Source organism: Mus musculus, chromosome 3 (assembly GCF_000001635.26).
Source record: "Mus musculus strain C57BL/6J chromosome 3, GRCm38.p6 C57BL/6J".
NCBI lineage: Eukaryota > Metazoa > Chordata > Mammalia > Rodentia > Muridae > Mus > Mus musculus.
Genome location: NC_000069.6, coordinates 28,743,191 through 28,760,410, shown reverse-complemented (window position 1 = coordinate 28,760,410; position 17,220 = coordinate 28,743,191). Strand labels below are relative to the sequence as shown.

Genomic DNA, 17,220 nt, shown 5'->3' with positions numbered 1-17,220 from the left:
CATGGGTTCTGTATTCTTGTCAGCATTTGCAGTAACTGAATATCTTTATTTCAGCTACTCTGTTGTTAGGGTTTTTTTTTTTTTTTTTTTTGTTTGGTTTGGTTTTGGGTTTTGGTTCTTGTTTTGTTTTGACAACTTGACACAAACTAGAGTCCTCTGAGAAGAGGGAGTCTCAATTTAGAAAATGCTCTCATCAGATTATCATGTTGGCAAGCCCATTTGGGGTATTTTCTTAATGATTGGTGTAGAAGGGTCCAACACAGTATGGAGATGCCATCCCCGGGCAGGTGGTTCTGAGTGTGTAAAACAGCAAGCTGAGCAAGCCAGGAAGCAGTATGCCTCTATGGCCTCTGCTTCATCTCCTGCCTCCAGGTTCCTGCCTTGAATTCCTGGCCTGACTTCCTACATGATAGACAGTAACTGTAAGCTGAGGTAAACCCTTTCTTCTCTAACTCACTTTGAGGTATGGCATTTTTATCACAGAGACACAACTGATACACTGCATTTTTGGTATACTGTTTGTATTCCCCTAGTAATGATGGTGCTGTTTCTTTCCCTGTAGCTAGCAGATTGAAGCATTTGCTCACATCTGCATTTACTTTCTTATTTAGCTGTTTTCTTATAGTTCCCATGAGCTCTAGGTCAGATTTGTGCCATAAAACCTCTCTCCTAGCCCATGGCTTAGCCCTTCTGCTTTCTCGGTGCCCTGAACACACCCTTCTCCTCATTGCCCTTTTAGTGGTGCTACGGATTGATATTGGACCTTATGCATTGGGAAGCAAGAGCGGTACCACTCAGCTATATCCCTAACTCAGGCTATTTGTGATAGAGTTTAATTTGTTAGTTTGCTCAGCATGTGTGTATTGGTGTTTGTGTACACATGTATGTGTGGGCATGCATGTGGACATGTGAGCAGAGGTTAACCTTGGGCATCCATCAGGCCTGAGAATCTGTTCACCTTGTGTTTTGAGGCACTGCCTCTCACTGACCTTAAGCTAGGCCATCTGAGCAGATGTGTTTATCTCCATCTCCCCAGCCCTGGGATTTCACATGCACACCACTATGCCTGTCTTTATGTGGGTGCTGGGGTAAGCTCGGGTCTTTACACCTCCATGGCAAGCACTTCACTGACCAGGCCACCCTCTCAGCCCCTATTAGTTTATTCTTCCATGTGTTCTGCTCTTGGCATCAGACTTAGGAATCTTTATCTAAGTCAAGATCGTAAGGGTTTCTTCCTATGTGTGTGCATACACATACCTGTACGTTTATGCATAGACGTTTTTGTCTACTCTAGAGGAATGAATCTAGGATGTGTGCGTGCTGGATAAACACTGTGCTGCTAAACTTTGCCTTGTTCCCTTTTTAATCTTGAGACAAAGTCTCAAGATATAATGAGATAAGTTGCAGGCCTTGAACTTATAACATAGCCCAAGTAATTCTTGAATTTATTTTTCAGTCATTCCTCCTACTCCACCCTCACCCCAAGACAGGGTTTCTCTGTGTATCCCTGACTGTCTTGGAACTCATTCTGTAAAACAGGCTGGCCTCTAACTCAGAGATCTGCCTCCCTCTGCATCCCAAGTGCTGGCCTTAAAGGTGCATATCACCCCTGCCCAGCTTTATTTGTATTGTTTATTTATGTCTATGTGCACATGTGTTTGTGTGCATGAAGAGCACATGAGTAGAAATGCTCTTGGAGGCCAAAAGAGGGTTCCAGGTGCTGGAGTATGCAGGCACGTGTGAGCTCACCAATGTAGCTACTGGGACCTGAGCTGTAGTGCTCTGGAAGAGCAGTATGGACTCTTAAACACTAAACCATCTCTGTCTTCCCTAGGCATCCAACGTAGTTGGGATTACTGTGCCTGGCTAGATTTTCTTGCATGCTTTTCCCAAAAGTCTTTAACTACTGTCTTTTTTATTTTGTTCTGAATCTTTATCTCTCCTCCCTCCCTCCCTCCCTCCCTCTGTTTCTCTTTCCCTTTTTCTGTTTCTTTTTGTTTATTGTGTAAGGTATGGGTATGAACTCAGTTTAGGAAGGTGGATATCCTGTTAGTCTTCATCACTACAAAGGCTCTGCTTTCTCCACTGTGCTGCTTCTAACCTTCCAACATCAGTTATCTTATATGTGTAGATTTGCTTCTACTCTTTCTGTTATGCTCCCAAAGCTATACTTCTCTCCTTCCCCCTCTCCCCGTTTCCCTTCCCTCTTCCCCCCTCCCCCTCTCCCCCTCTCCCCTCCCTCTTCCCCCTCCCCCTTCCAATATTGTTTTGGTTTAATTGCTGTGGTTCTAACATAATTCATGAGAATATCTAATGTTCGCCTTTCACATTTGCATTTTTTCTAAAAATCAAACTTGTTTTGTTATGGTAACTTAGTTTAAAGATAATTGATATAATAATATTGTGTCTGCTCATCCATGAACAAAAGACATCTCTCATTTTATTTAGGTCTTAATTTTATGGCAGAAATATTCTGTAAATCTCAGTGTAGAAGAATACTTAGTTAGAATACAGTTAGACGTTATATTGGTTTGTGAAAATGGCAGTTGTAGGTCCTTCTCTGGGGTCTATGACATGTTTAGCCATGAGTACTTGTCTAGGATTACAGTACCAGACACACATTTCCTTAACTTTGCTCTTCTTAATCAGACTTATTTTGGGTTATATTTAGTTTTAAAAGAATCAGTTTAAGGAGAATTGATATCTTAATAATATTGAGTCTGCTTAACTATGAACAAAAGATATTTCTCATTTTACTTAGGTCTTAATTTTATGGCAGAATTTTCTCTTACAGAATGAGCCTTAGATCCAATTAGGCAGCTGTTTGTTACCCCCAAATAATAGTGCCACTCTAGTATCCTAGGGGATGTCCTGCTGGTCTGCCCGTTGTTGTGGTTTATGAGTTTTATAGCTGTGTATGATTGGCAGTCGCTCTTTTCCTTTGTCAGTTTCCATAGCTCATTCAGATGCTATGAGAGCTAGTCCCCAGGGAGGAATTGCTCCATGTGTAGATGAAGGTCTCTCGCATTGAAACCAGTCCACAAGGCCTGAAGGAGACAACTACTCCATTAAATCCACAGACATCAGATGTGGTAATAAGAACTATGAAAAAAACAAAAACAAAAAACAAAAACAAAATATGAAAGCACCAAAGGAATGCAATGGCTTTTATCTGTAACCAACCTGAAAAACATGGAAAGTGACAAATTGCTTGACAGTTAATCAAAAATGACTGTACTAAAGGTAGCCTAGCAGTCACCTAAGGAGCAAAAGTAAACAATAAAAATCACAAAAACAATGTGCATTTTTTCCAACAAAGAGATAGAAATATTTTTAAGGATTCTGTTAACTTTTAGTGTGTGTGTCTATATGTGTATGTGTGTGTGTACAGGTGACTATGGAGGCTGGAAGGGTCATCAGATCCTTTGGAACTGGTGTTTAGGGGTAATCACCAACATGGGTGCTAGCAACCCAACCCCAGTTCTCTGCAAGAGAAGGAAGCACTCAGAAATGCTGACCCATCTATTTATCCACAGAAACAATGGTTTAAAATAACCAAACAGAAATCCTGAAGCTATAGACTATCACCCGACATGAAAAACATACAATACACAATGTCAACTGGGCACATGATTAAAAAGATGTGTGAACTAAATTCAAGCAAGTCATCAAAAGGAGAGGGAGGAAGGGATAAATAACAGCAAGGATGTTTGAAAATGCTGTGGAGAAACAGATTCTATATGCTTTTAAGCACACTGTGTGAGGGTTTTGGCCAGGTAGGACATGCCAGCCTTGGTGCATGCAAGGGAACAATATTATAGTCTCTATGCAGCTTTGTCCTTTGAGACTGATGAAGATTGCACAGGTCCTTGGTTGTGAAGGCTGTGAGTGTCCATAAGGGTGTGCATAGCAGCAGAGACTCTGCAGGCCTTTAACAGTGAAGGCCATTGGAATTCTGATTTTCTTTCTCCCATAGGGGAATTCATGATTGGGGTGTCTCTTAGCCCTGGGTCCAGCTTATGGGCAGTGATTGTGCCAGCATCTGATGAGTGATGCCTATGTGAGCTGTAGAGGGAGGGGTAGTACAAGCGTCTGGAAGGCAGCATGCTCCCTTACTGCTGAACTGGTAATGCTGTGCAAGGAGCATGTGCTCATAGGGATATGCTTGAACCAGCATCCAAAGCCTACCGCTACACAGCCTACAGTACACAGCCTACAGCTTTGGAGGCTAGAATAGGTCCATGCCGCAGGTGCTGGAACATTCAGCAGAGGCATCGATCCAGAGTCTAGAGCACGTATATAGGCAGAGACAGTGGCTCTAGGCACCAATGCAGGCTACCTTGCTGTGGCAGTGCTGTGATGTCTGAGGGATGTAGGCACCATGGCCTGTGGTTTGGGCATATTCAGAGTAGTAACAGTTGTGTGGTCCAGGGTAAAGCTCACTCAGAACGGCAGAGGCTCTAGTGTCTGCAGCATGGGTCTATGTAGAAATACCACAGCTGCAGACCCAGGCTCCACATAGAGCTGAGTAAAGTGTCCGTTTCAGTGGCACAAGAGTGGCTTCTTTGAACAGTGTTAGCTTCTTCGCGGAGCTCATGGTGACAGTGGCTTTTGGTTATCTCAGGTGATGAAAACTGCTAGTTTTTTGCTCTAGAGCAGGCCACTGGGGAATGTGGTGGCATGGGCAGATGCTGACAGCCTCCTTTCCCTCTGTCCTTCACCAGATGTCACTCTCCATGATGACAGGCCCATCAGTCTATTCCAGGCACGGCTTCCTCTTTTGCACCACTCGGTTGCTGCGGCTCTTAATTGGACCCTCGAGCCCTTCAGTGATTATTTTCATTCATGGATAACTATCTAATTGCTTTGTTTTTGAAAAGAGTAAAGCTGATGTCTCCCACTGTGCCATACACATGTCTTAAAATCACAGTTTGTACATTTAATGGAAAGTGGGGAGAGTTGACTCCATACGTCAGGAGGCAGGTATAAATTAAATATACATTGTAGTTGCTGTATGGCCACTAAAAATAAACTCAAAGAAGTATAAATAAGAGATTATAAGATTGAAATTTAAAATTGGACAATTTTTAAAAGTATATTAAAAAGAGGCAAGACGATAGAGGCCCTGGCTATGATCCCAGATAGGAATGTTGGACACAGAAACACTGGCTATGGCAAGAACCAGCAGCAGGGAACAAACAGAAAACTATGGAGTCGTATCATGGAGTCTGCCTCTGCAGCATCATCAAGGGGTGGGGGTAGGTGGAAAAGAGATGGAACGTGGCCTTGCATGAGGTCCCTCTTGGTTGTGGGTTCTCCACGGAGCCGTGATACTCACTGTTTCCTCCCTCATTTGCTTACACCCTGCCAGTCAGAACCTGGGTCTATGTACCTTGGGGACAGGTTTTTTTGGCCAATCCACTCCCCGTCTTAGCCAGAGCCTAGCTTGGGGGTAGAGGTAGCTCCCAGGTACTCTTGCTCCCTGGAGGAGGACCCACTGGCAGCAGGCAGCCCTGCTCTCTGGAGAAAGACTTCACCAACTCCACCTCTGAACAAGGACTTCTGTTCTTCTATGGCAGACCTGTTCCCTGGGGCCTAGAGGGAGTGACTTTCTCCACTAAGAGCACAGGATTCCCCCTTCCATCTTAGTGTCCTCTAGGATTGCCATCCCATACTCACCCAGAGCACAGACCTATTACTGCTGGCCAACAGAGCTGCTAGCAACTCACAACCAGAGAGCTGTTTCACTTTTATGCTATACATATATATGTATATATATATATGTGTGTGTGTGTGTGTGTGTGTGTGTGTGTGTGTGTGTGTGTGTATATATATATATATTCTATTAGTTCTTGTATTGACTAGTTTTATGTTGGAGATCAGCTGTAAACTATTTTCTTAATTGGTCACCAGGTCCATGTAGGCAGTGCCTCCCCTGGCTAGGTAGTCCTGGGTGCTATAAGAATGCAGGCTGAGCAAGCCATGAGGAGCAAGCCAGTAAGCAGCACCTCCCCATACATGGCCTCTGCATCAGCTCCTGCCTCCAGGATCCTTCCCTACATGAGCTACATGAAATCCTCACTCTTTGATGATGAACTGCTCTATGGAAGTGTAAGTGACCCCCCCCCCACACACACACACACATACAAGTTGCAGCAATAGTAACCCTAACTTTGACAGTCCTGTTCCTCTATATTCTGACTAATATACAGGGCTGGCCAGGCAGGAACTGAATCAGAGGCCATTGAGGAATACTTCTTACTGGTTCTCCTCCATTGCTTGTTAAACCTGATTTCTTGTACATACAAGGACCACCTGCCCAAGGATGACCCTGCCCCCTTGACATGGGTCCTCCCATACCAATCATTAATCTATAAAATGTCCCCACTGGCCTATCTGATGGAGACATTTCTTCAGTTGAGGGTTTCTCATACTGTGTGCCTCTACTTTGTAACACGATTAAAAAAACCAAACCCATACACTGAGGTGAGGAATGCAAACAATTCATCACCACAAACTTTCACAGGAAGACAGGAAGGGCTTCTGAGCAACTTCATGGAAAGCAGAATGGATGCTTCCTCTGATAGCCCATGTTCTTTATTTGTATCAGTGTATATTTGTGTACAAGGCTGTGGGGCTTGCAATCATGTTTTGCTGAAATATGTCAGGTAATTGGGCTATATTCACCTCCTCCATGAGTTGTTTTTTTTTTTTTAACTTTAATAGTGTAATTTATTTTTTTAATTGGATATTTTAATTATGTACATTTCAAATGTTATCCCCTTTCCAGTTTTCTCTCTACAAACTCCCTATCCTATCTCCCTCCCCCTGCTTCTATGAGGGTGTTCCCCCACCCACCCACTCCCACCTCACCACTCTAGTATTCCTCTACACTGGGGCATCAAGCTTCCACAGGACCTCCCCTCTCATTGGTGCCAGATAAGGCCCCTTCAGCTCCTTTAGTCCTCCCCCTACCTCCTCCATTGGGGTTCCTGTGCTCAGTCTGATGGTTGACTGTGAGCATCCGCATCTGTATTGGTCAGGATCTGGCAGAGCCTCTCAGGAGACAGTTATATCAGGCTCCTGTCAGCAAGCACTTCTTGGCATCAGCAATAGTGTCTGGGTTTGGTGTCTGCATGTGGGATGGATCCCCAGGTCGGGCAGCCTCTGGATGGCCTTTCCTTCAGTCTCTGCTCCACTCTTTTCCCCTGCATTTCCTTTAGACAGGAGCAATTCTGGCTTAAAATTTTGGAGATGGGTGGGTGGCCCCATCCCTCAACTGGTGAACCATGACTAACCTCTGGATTTGGTCCCCCGTGACTTTTATTCCATACCCAGACAGTTTTGCTCCCTTCCTAACAGTCCCCGTGTTATTGGTCTGTGTGTAGTCTTGGTTTCACCTTGGTTTGGCTTGTCTTGCTTAATATGATCACCTCCAGTTCTGTATATTTTCCAGAGCATGATAGAATGTTATTTTTCTTTGTAAATTAACAAAATTCCTTGGTGTTTCTATCCTACATTTTCATTATAAGTTCCCCTGCTGATGGCTGTCTGTGCTGGTTGTTGTGAGTAGTGCTATAATAGACTTAAATGGACAAGTATCTCTGGAAGATGCTGATGGAGGTTCCTGTAGTGGTACAGCTAACTCAGATTCAGTTCCGTCTTAGCTTTTTAAGGAGTGGATGTTGGGGCAGCCATCCTTTTGTTTTGTTTATTGTTTTGAGACAGGGTCTCATTATGTAGCCTTGGATGACCTGGAGGTTACCATGCAGACCAGCGCTCCCTCCGCCTCCCAGGATCAGGGACTGCAGGTATGCATCAGCATGCCCAGTGCCCATTCTTTCCGTTCTGAGGAACCTCTATACTCATATCAGAGGTGGCTACACTAGTTATGTTCCCTCCAACTGTGTAGTGTGCTGATATTCTTCTCCCATTCTTCTCCCACATCCTCACCTGCATTAAAACAACAACAGCCCTTCTGATAAACTAGGATGGAATCCGTGTGGTTCTGATATGCATTTCCCTGATACATAAGGATAATGGCAGATTTTCCATGCATCAGTTGCCCATATTATACTCTGTCTTTTGAGAAATTCATGTCATATGCCCTGTTTGTGGATTAGAATTATGTTTTTGGATTATGTATTCTGAATATTTTTCCTCCATCAGTTGTGTAGGTGGCAACAGTTTTCTTTCATTCTATGGGCTGTCTCAACTTCTACATGTGGAAGAACAAAACTGCTGATCTTCCTTTGCTTTGGGGTTCAGCCCAAGACTAGAGTTTACTCATTAACTTTACTCTTTCTTAGTCTTGGGGCTCACACTGAAATTCCTGAGTAAAATGAGCAACACCGGATCTGTCACAATATGCTGTTCCAAGTCTAGAAAAACACTAGAAAGATACAGGACACAGTCACCATGGCAGAGACAGCTAGACCAATGAATTAGAATAACAGACATAAACATAAGCCCATGAAGCTATGACCTCTTGGTTTCTGACAAAGATAAAAAGCATACACTGAAGATGGCCTTTTCAACATAGACTGCATCCACATTCAGAAAAAAACAAACAAACAAAAAAAACAAGTCACAACAGATTAAATGCCGTAACTCAAGACCAGAAATGCTAAAACTGCTGAAGGAAAACACAGGGAACCACTTCAGGTTACAGCACAGGCAGGAGCTTTCTGAAAGGTACTCTAATGGTCCAGGAAACAATTCCAATTGTAATAATTGGAATTGTATAGAACTAAAATTTCCCCTGTAGAGCAAAAGAAACAATGTGAAAGAGACAGGCAGAGAGCAAAGCTTTCCCCTAATACAGCTCTTTTCCTTATGGCCGACTGGCCCACAAAGCATTAGTTTAGTATTCATCCTGGGTGATTACGTGTAGCTATGTCAGGTTGAGATGAACGTATTAATAACAACACTGAACAGAGACACACATTGATATTCAAACCCATGTTATGTCCGATGGAGTCCTTCTGCCTGTGAATCAGTAGGCAAAGAAGGCTTTTAATGTAGCTGCAGGAATTATTCCTAAAGACCAAGAGGAAACTGGAGTGCTACTCTATGTTAGCTGCAAATGTTTTGTCTTAAATTCACTGGGCCATGACTTACACATAAAGAGTCCACCTATAAATATTTGGAAAGTATTTAAAAAATATTTTGAGTAGGGAAAGGCTTTGGGGTAAAGTTGGAAAAACCTTTAGGCACTAAAAACAGATGAATGGATTTTTGTATTCAATGAAACATTATCTAGGTATGTCTATGTCTATGTCTCTGGGTGAGATTAGTACTTGAAATATTAGAATGCTTTGTCCTCCCTGATGTGGGTGGCTATCACCTAACTGAAGGCCTGACTAGAGCAAAAATTTTTCTGGCCATCTTTGAGTTGAGCTATCTGTCTCTTTTGCCTTTAGACTTAAAATTGGCTTTCCAACTTTTCAGGCCTATGGACTCTAATTACCAATGTCCCTTTGGTTCTGTTTTTCTGGATAACTATGGTATATATACGTCCCAAACAAGTTTACAAAGCTAGCATAAACCTAACATGCTACCTATAAAAGCTATAGTCTCTTATAGAGTAAGAGTTAGTCACAAACATTTAGAATGAAATATTAACACATCAAATCCAACATTATATAAAAGCATGTGTATATGATATGAAACATACAATCTCATAAAAGCCTAAGAAATCATTTTTTATTTAGGATTAAAAGTTGGTTTAATATTTTAAAACTTACATAATTCACTATGTTAGGAGGAAAAAGAGGACACTATGAAATAGAAAAAGCATATGTTGGTCAACTTCATTTGTTACCAATGAAAAACTATTGGAAGCTACAAATGAAAGAGAGCAATATGTTATTATTGACATATACACATCTTGGAGCCGGCACCATCCTTAATTGTACAATATTAATGTTTTCCCCGAAGAGAGATAACTAGGCAAGTAGTATACCCACTGTCATTCTTGTCTCTCTAAGGTTCTGACCATAGCAATAAGACAAGAAACAAATGTTAATGATAAAAGGTCAAGAGAAAATCTTTGGGTTTTCCTTCCTCTGTCTTTCCCCCTGTGCTTGCCCCACCTCTTTCTGTAGAACACATGACTGTATAGAACTTGTAGGGAATTTATAACACAACTATTGTCAGGGTTTCAATACACAAATCTTATGTGTAAAGAATCATATGTGAGCCGGAAAGATGGTTCAGCAGGTAATGGCACTTTCCATTAAGCCTGACTACATGAAGTTTATCCTTCCTCCGACCTAAATGGTGAAGGGGTGAAGGGGAGAACCAACTTCTGCTAATTGTTCTCTGTCTACCACACTTGTATGCTTGGCATGCACATGAGTATACACACACACACACACACACACACACACACACACACATATATACATATATATATCAAACAAATATAACTTAAAATGTATTCCTATATAAGCAATATTGCTATTGATGGAAATTTAATTTTATTTATAATAACATCAAAACAGAAGTACTTAGGAATTAATTTAATAAAGTCATCCAAGACTTTGAGAAATCAAAAAAAAAAAAAGCTAAAGGTTATTTACATAGAAATACACCTCATGTTGGTAGATTAGAGGAATTAATATTGTTAAAATGTCAGTTCTGTCCACACTTGTAATAGATTAAATATAATTCTAGTCTTAATTCCACCAAGCTTTGTGTAGAATTAGCAAATACTTTCCAAAATTTATTTCAGGTTACTGAAGATCTAAAACATTAAAAAATCTTGAAAAGGAACAAATTGGAAAGTTTTCTGCTTAGCTTTAAGATTTTTTATAAGGTAATAGAGAGTATGATTGTGATATAGATTGACAGGTGACTGAAATGCCAAGGGCCAGCCTTGGCTTGGAGAGAGGAGTTCCTGAGAGAAGGAGTGTCTGGGAGCAGTGAGACAGATGACTCAAAGTCAAATTGTGGGTTACAAGTTGAGGGCCTATGTTCTGCTCGAGATGAATCTCTTTCTCTCTAGCGTTCTCTTACTATTCTAAAAACTCTAGATAGCTCATTTCTTGCAGATCAGAAGCCCAGGCTTTTATTTACATATCCATTCAGTCATCACCCCAGATTCCCTTTTGATTATCCCATTAATCAGCATCCCAAGGCCCCAGCTTCTTGAATCCTAGAAAGCAACAGCAAGCACAAGCACAGACAATTACTATACCTGGGTGGGACCCTACCCTGAACTTACCATTCCTACCACACCTGGGCCAGGACCAAAATTCCCTCCATCCCAGGGTGACCTTGAACTCAGGAATCTGCTTGCCTTTGTAAGCATAAACAGCAGCAGCAGCAGCAACAACAACAACAAAAAACACCTTAGTTGGGTGGGATCTTGCCCTGTGATCACTACTCCCTAAATCTCTTTATCTCCTTCCTTAGTATCTTTCTGACCAGCTGGCTCATAGTGCAGCTGCCTCTGTTCCTTTAGATCTCTGAAGCTCCTTCTACAATTCATATTGCATCCTTATATTTTGCATAGTTGAGAAATTATGTAGTTTAGAACTCATGTTTTCAACATTCTTTCCCACAGCCTTGAGAGCTGTCCTGAAGATGTCAGTTTGCTGAGACATTAGATGCACCCTCACTTCCCAGACTCTTGCTGTCTCTGATAATCATGGAGTCATAATCTAAATAATGTACAAACTATGTACATTATTATACAAACGAGCCTTATACCCACAGCAACCATCGACACTTGTGGAGGCCCACACACGGTTGGCTCTGTTCCATGTCCCTTACGCATAGCAAAGCAGGACTTGGCACTGAAGCAATACAAAGAGAACATGCCCCATCCACGTATTTTGAAGAAAGCTACTAGAACAACTTTTGTTTTTTTTTTAATGTATATGAGTACACTATAGCTGTCTTCAGACACAGCAAAAGAAGGCATTAGATCCCTTTACAGGTGGTTGTGAGCCACCATGTGGTTGCTGGGAATTGAACTCATGACCTCTGGAAGAACAGACAGTGCTCTTAACCTCTGCGCCATCTCTCCAGGCCTGCCAAAACAGTTCCTTTTTTAAACTACATATCAAATGTACTTTTTATTTTATGTGTCTGAGTGTTTTGTTTGAATGCGCATCACATTTGTACAGTGTCTGCAGAGGCCAGCAGGGAGCATGAAGGTCTTTAGAACTGAACCTGGGTCCCCGCAAGAGCAGTGAGTGCTTTAACTCCTGAGTCCTGTCTGCAGCCTCAGAGTGTAAGTGGGCTTGTGCCTGTGAGTACAGGGACTTTGAGAGAGGCATGGATTTCCCTGGAGCTGCAGTTACAGGCTTGTAAACTGCCTGACACCTCTGCAGGAAACAACTGCTGAGCCGTTTTCCCAACTCTCTTAGGGCAATGCTTTCAACTAATAATTTTGTAATTACTGAATATCCACAAAAAAACCTTAGTGCCTGTTTCACATCAAATACAGAAATGGAGACCAACCACACATAAACCTTATACATAAACCTATAAAAAAATTTAAATATAATGTAAAAAATTTAAATATATTTAAATTGTCTTTGTGGGTAGGAAAAAGCTTTTTGAGCAGGATATGGAAAATTAGTTGCTATTAAAACAGATTAATTCGCTTATATCATAACAAAATGTTTGTCACTGAAAGTGTAGGAGAAAGTTGTCAGTTTTAGATAAAAGAAAACAATCACACACATCTATTTGATAATTACTCCCATCTCCCAAGGTTTGCTAAAGTAAACCCCTGTCCCAGAGGCCACTGTGATCGCCACTGTTTTCAAGTACAATGTGTCATAACATTTTTCTTTACCTCATTTTATGTGCACTTGAGAAGAATGTATTCATTTGCTGTGTTTTATAGTACATGTACATGTGCAGTACATTAAATAATCTTGGGATTATAATATTGATGGGATTAGACACAATATACCTAGTTCTAATGTTTTTCTTTTGTCAGGAGAATAGATTTTGCCAAGGATGCTTAGAGTATCGTCAATACCACAGTTGTCTGCTCTGTTTTATCATCCTGGTTTATAGGTAGGCTAATCTGTTTTGGGTTGACCATGTGTCTTAAAGGAATGCCATTAATAGAAAACTGCTGTTTCCCAATCCCCACTGTTACAACTGACTCAAGCCAAGATTCATCAACACATGGTAAACCCTGTATAAAAAATGTTAGGTGTCATATTCTCTATGTGACACACCTCTTAGGACACTAGTTTACAAGTTTTGAAGTCACACCTTAGCCAGGTGACCAAGTAGCAGCACCCAAAGTAGAGCAGTCGAGTGCTGCGTTTTGTGAGATGCTGCAGTAAGAAATTCAAAAACTCAGTTGTGGAAGATTCTTGACAAAACATCCCATACTGATTTAATCAAGGGGATGACTGGACAGATCCAAAGATTGGGCCATTTTACAAGATGGCTGACCCCCAGGAACTTTAGTGTCACGGGAGGCTTGAAAAGTAGTGAGAACAGTCTAGATTGAGAGAGACCTCTAGAACACAGGAGCAAGTACAAAGGAGGAAGCTTTACTGGAGCCTGGCTTACAGCTCTCGGGCAGAAAGATAGATGTCCCGTTTGTGGCCGGGTATTCTACGGATACGGATACTGTGTTTCGACTCCTTGTGAGGTTTTGTGTTAGCCACCACCCACTGCAGGAGAAGCTTCTCTGCTAAGAACCCAAAGCCCCACTTACCCTGGGCGGAGAGATACATACTTAGAGGGTGGTTTGGTACTGTGTCCATTAGCCGAACAGTAGTGGTACTTTCATCCCTGGAGCCTATGAGCTCCCCAGCCGTTTTAAATCTTAGTGAGATCCAAAATTACCAGGCTTGTGTTTACTCCTTCAGAGTCTGCCTTTAATTAGAATGTGCTTGGTTACCCTGTAATTAATATTCATGAAATTTTAGCATCTGTAATCTACTTGCAAATGGCATACATATGCCAACATATCACAAGGAAGATGGAAACATAGCTCATAGCCATGGTTGAAGGTATGAACGTTTTTATTGTATCCTTCCTTCCCATATTTATGATCCTTCAGGACTATGGGACAGTTCTGCAATGTTGACACCAGGGGGTGCTAGTGCTTTTCAAACAGAGCTGAGCAGGCAAGCAGCTGACTGCAGATCCCTTAGGAACCACCTGGGGGACACAGATTTCAAGCCTTTCATTTTGCGGCTCTCCCCTCTTGTTTGCATTAATATCTTCTATGAAACACGAAGAACTGCGGGGATGCAGGGTTCTTTTATTATATATTTTTATTTATTTATCAAAATGTCTGTGGGTCTCTTCTGACCCTTCCTTTTCTTAGGCTTCTATTAGCATCTCACATCTCACAAGGCCTAATAAAGTAACACCCTCTCCCAGATGCCACTGTGACTCATACTGGTGTATAGTGACTTTCCTTCTCCGTTCACTCCCTATTTCCCTAGGAGTAGTTTCTACTCTTCAGCAGTGTTAGGGTTATAATTACCATTCCATGAATTTCCCACCATTCCTTTCCATTAACCCTGCTTCTCCTGAGACCCCAGGCGGTCAGTGTAGAGGGCAGAGGGCAGCTGTTGAGAGCTGCGTCTCTTCTTCCATCATGTGGGTTTTGGGAATTGATTCAGGCAGCCAAGCCTAGCGACAAGCACCTTTATCCACTGAACCTGACAGAAGAGATGCACACCTAGGGCTGTCCTCTGAAGAGATCCATACCTAAGGCTGACCCTTATGTGCACACGTGAGCATGTGAGTGTGTGTGCGTGCGTGTGTACACACACACACACACACACACACACACACACACGCGCACACACGCAGATTAACAAAGGAAGAAAAGCCCTTGTCCTCTGCAGCCACTGACAATGAAAGCGCTGCTGTCCAGCATGCAGACTTTTTCCCGCACATAACAGCTCGCTATTTACAGTTCTTCTTTTGAAATGTCTGTTGTCTGTTATGGCTTTTGGTGTCTTTCTGAGTTATCTCTGCCTTTGCAGAGGTGGGATTAGGGCAGTACTTGGAGGTTCTGACTCGTGGAACTGTTTTCAGATAGTGGAAGGCAAACGCAACTTTTTAAACTATACTAACATGTTGAACTTTCTCATTGAATTATAGAGTATGGACTGTTCACATTAAACAAATGCATTTCATTTTTGGAAAAATTATCATTTTGTTAATAATTCATCTATACTTTGTTACAATGGGACCATACTCTGCCGTGCTCAGAATGATTGGTGTTAATGACCAGCGGCTCCCTCCTTTTTTGGAAAGGGACTCTGCAAAATTGAACGAGTGTTTATTAATATGTCTGTGTATCTGGGGCTTTCTTAGCAGCTCTTCATCTACAGATGAGAAACCTCAGGCTGGGAGAGCAGATCTCTAGTCCACCAAGGACACTGGACAAGCATTTGCCAGTCTGATTAGGGAGAGGGAGAAGGAAAGGAATGATCCATGGGCACATTTGTGCTACAGCTGTCCTAATGGAACAGTAGATGTGCTCATCTGAAGGTGCTGGCATGATAGACAGATTACAATTATTTAAAAAGGTATCTGACACAGGGGCCTGAGAGTGGCCTCAGTTCTAAGGGCACTTGCATCAAGCCGATGACCTGAGTTCTATCCCCTGGTCCTAGATTTGATCCCCTCTCCCTACATGTGACACGGCTTGCTACTCCTCAAATAAATGCAATAAAACTATTTTAAAGGCTGCCTGGGACATGGTAAACAGTGTATACACTGATTGTCTTAATAGTGAGCTCAGTAGCAGCTGAATGTTTGCATTGTTAAAAGTCGCCCTGGGACTGAAGGGCTGACTTGGAGTGCTCATGCAGAGGACTCAAGTTCAGTTCCCAGTACCCCTTAGGTAGTGCACAGCCTTCAGCCCCAGAGGGATCCACCACTGCTGGTCTCTGGGGTGCCATATATTCTGCACCCATACACATACATAATGTAAGAAAAGCCAAATCTTTTTAAAAGTCTCTCTATTATAGGCTGAAACCGAGCCCCTATAGACTTTCATCTGTAATATGTTTCCACCTGAAAGTGGAAGCAAGATGATTCCGGTTCCATTTAACAAAGTAGTATCCAGCACTTAAGACTTATCTATGTAAAGAGGTAGGCTCCCTTTGTCAGGGATAGAGAGGTGGTTTTTTTAAATAGCCTTTTTTTTTTTTTCTGGAGTTGCAGATTGCAGATGACAGCTACAATATTGGTGCTAGGAACCAAACTTGAACCCTCTGCAAAAGCAGTAATTGCCTTTAGCGACTGAGCCATCCTTCCAGCCTGTAGACTTTATTCTTCAGTTATTTATTTATTCTACTTAATTTTGGTTTCAGAGCAAAGTTGAGAGGACCCCAAAAGTGCCTATGCAGCCTTTGCCTTACGTAAGCAAGGCGACCCTCATTACTAGCATTACCCCCTCTCACACCACTCCCCCCCTGCAGCAATAGACCAACTAACTTACAGACAGGTCCTCATCACCCAAAGGCCATGGGCTATGCTGAGGTTCGCACTTGTTGAATAGTTGTGTAGTCGGTAGCGTTAGACAAATGTATGTATGTATGTGTATGGTACAGGGCAGTCAGTTTCGATGTCCTAAAAATTCTTTGTGAGTGAGATCCAGTGGTTTCACAGGACAAAGCAGCCAGACACATGGGTACAAATCCACAGTGAGAGATTTCAGACCTTATCTGGGCAGCAAGGAGACGCTGAGATGCGCCAGCAGAGCACATGAACAGCGGCCAGAGCCACTTTGCTTTCCACTAGAGTGGCACTGTTCATCAGCAAGCCAAACTGCGCCTTCAGATTAGCATCAGGGTGTGTGCACATTCCTACAGAGAAAGGAGCATCTCCACGACTGTCAGATCAGACTCTGCTCCCCAGCAGGGAACTGGGGACCACCTTCCACTCCTGCTCTTGCACCTACCAGAGAGATCCGGTTTAGACCTGATATTGCAGTCAGGATGAGCCATCTGGGGAGGGGAGACAGCACAGAGGTAAAGTGCTCGCTGTGGAAGCGTGAGGAACTGAGAGACAAGATCCCCAGTGCTCATGCAAAAGCTTTGGAGCACGGGGCTCACATCTGTACCCCCAGCAGTGGGGCTGAGCAGGGCTGGAGACTAAGTGTCAGCACGTGCTGGCAGTCAGCCTAGCTGAAACGGTAAGCTCTAGTGCTTTTGAGAGACGCTGTATCAAAAACCAAGGTGAGTGTAACCGAGAGATCAGTGCCTTTGG

General features: G+C 42.6%; 1 long non-coding RNA gene across 2 annotated transcripts in view; it reads left to right on the top strand.

Annotated features, from left to right (window-relative positions):
* Positions 1-17,220, top strand: part of 1700112D23Rik (RIKEN cDNA 1700112D23 gene) — a 78,900-nt gene that overhangs the window by 20,712 nt on the left and 40,968 nt on the right. The gene's annotated exons all lie outside the window — the stretch shown is intronic.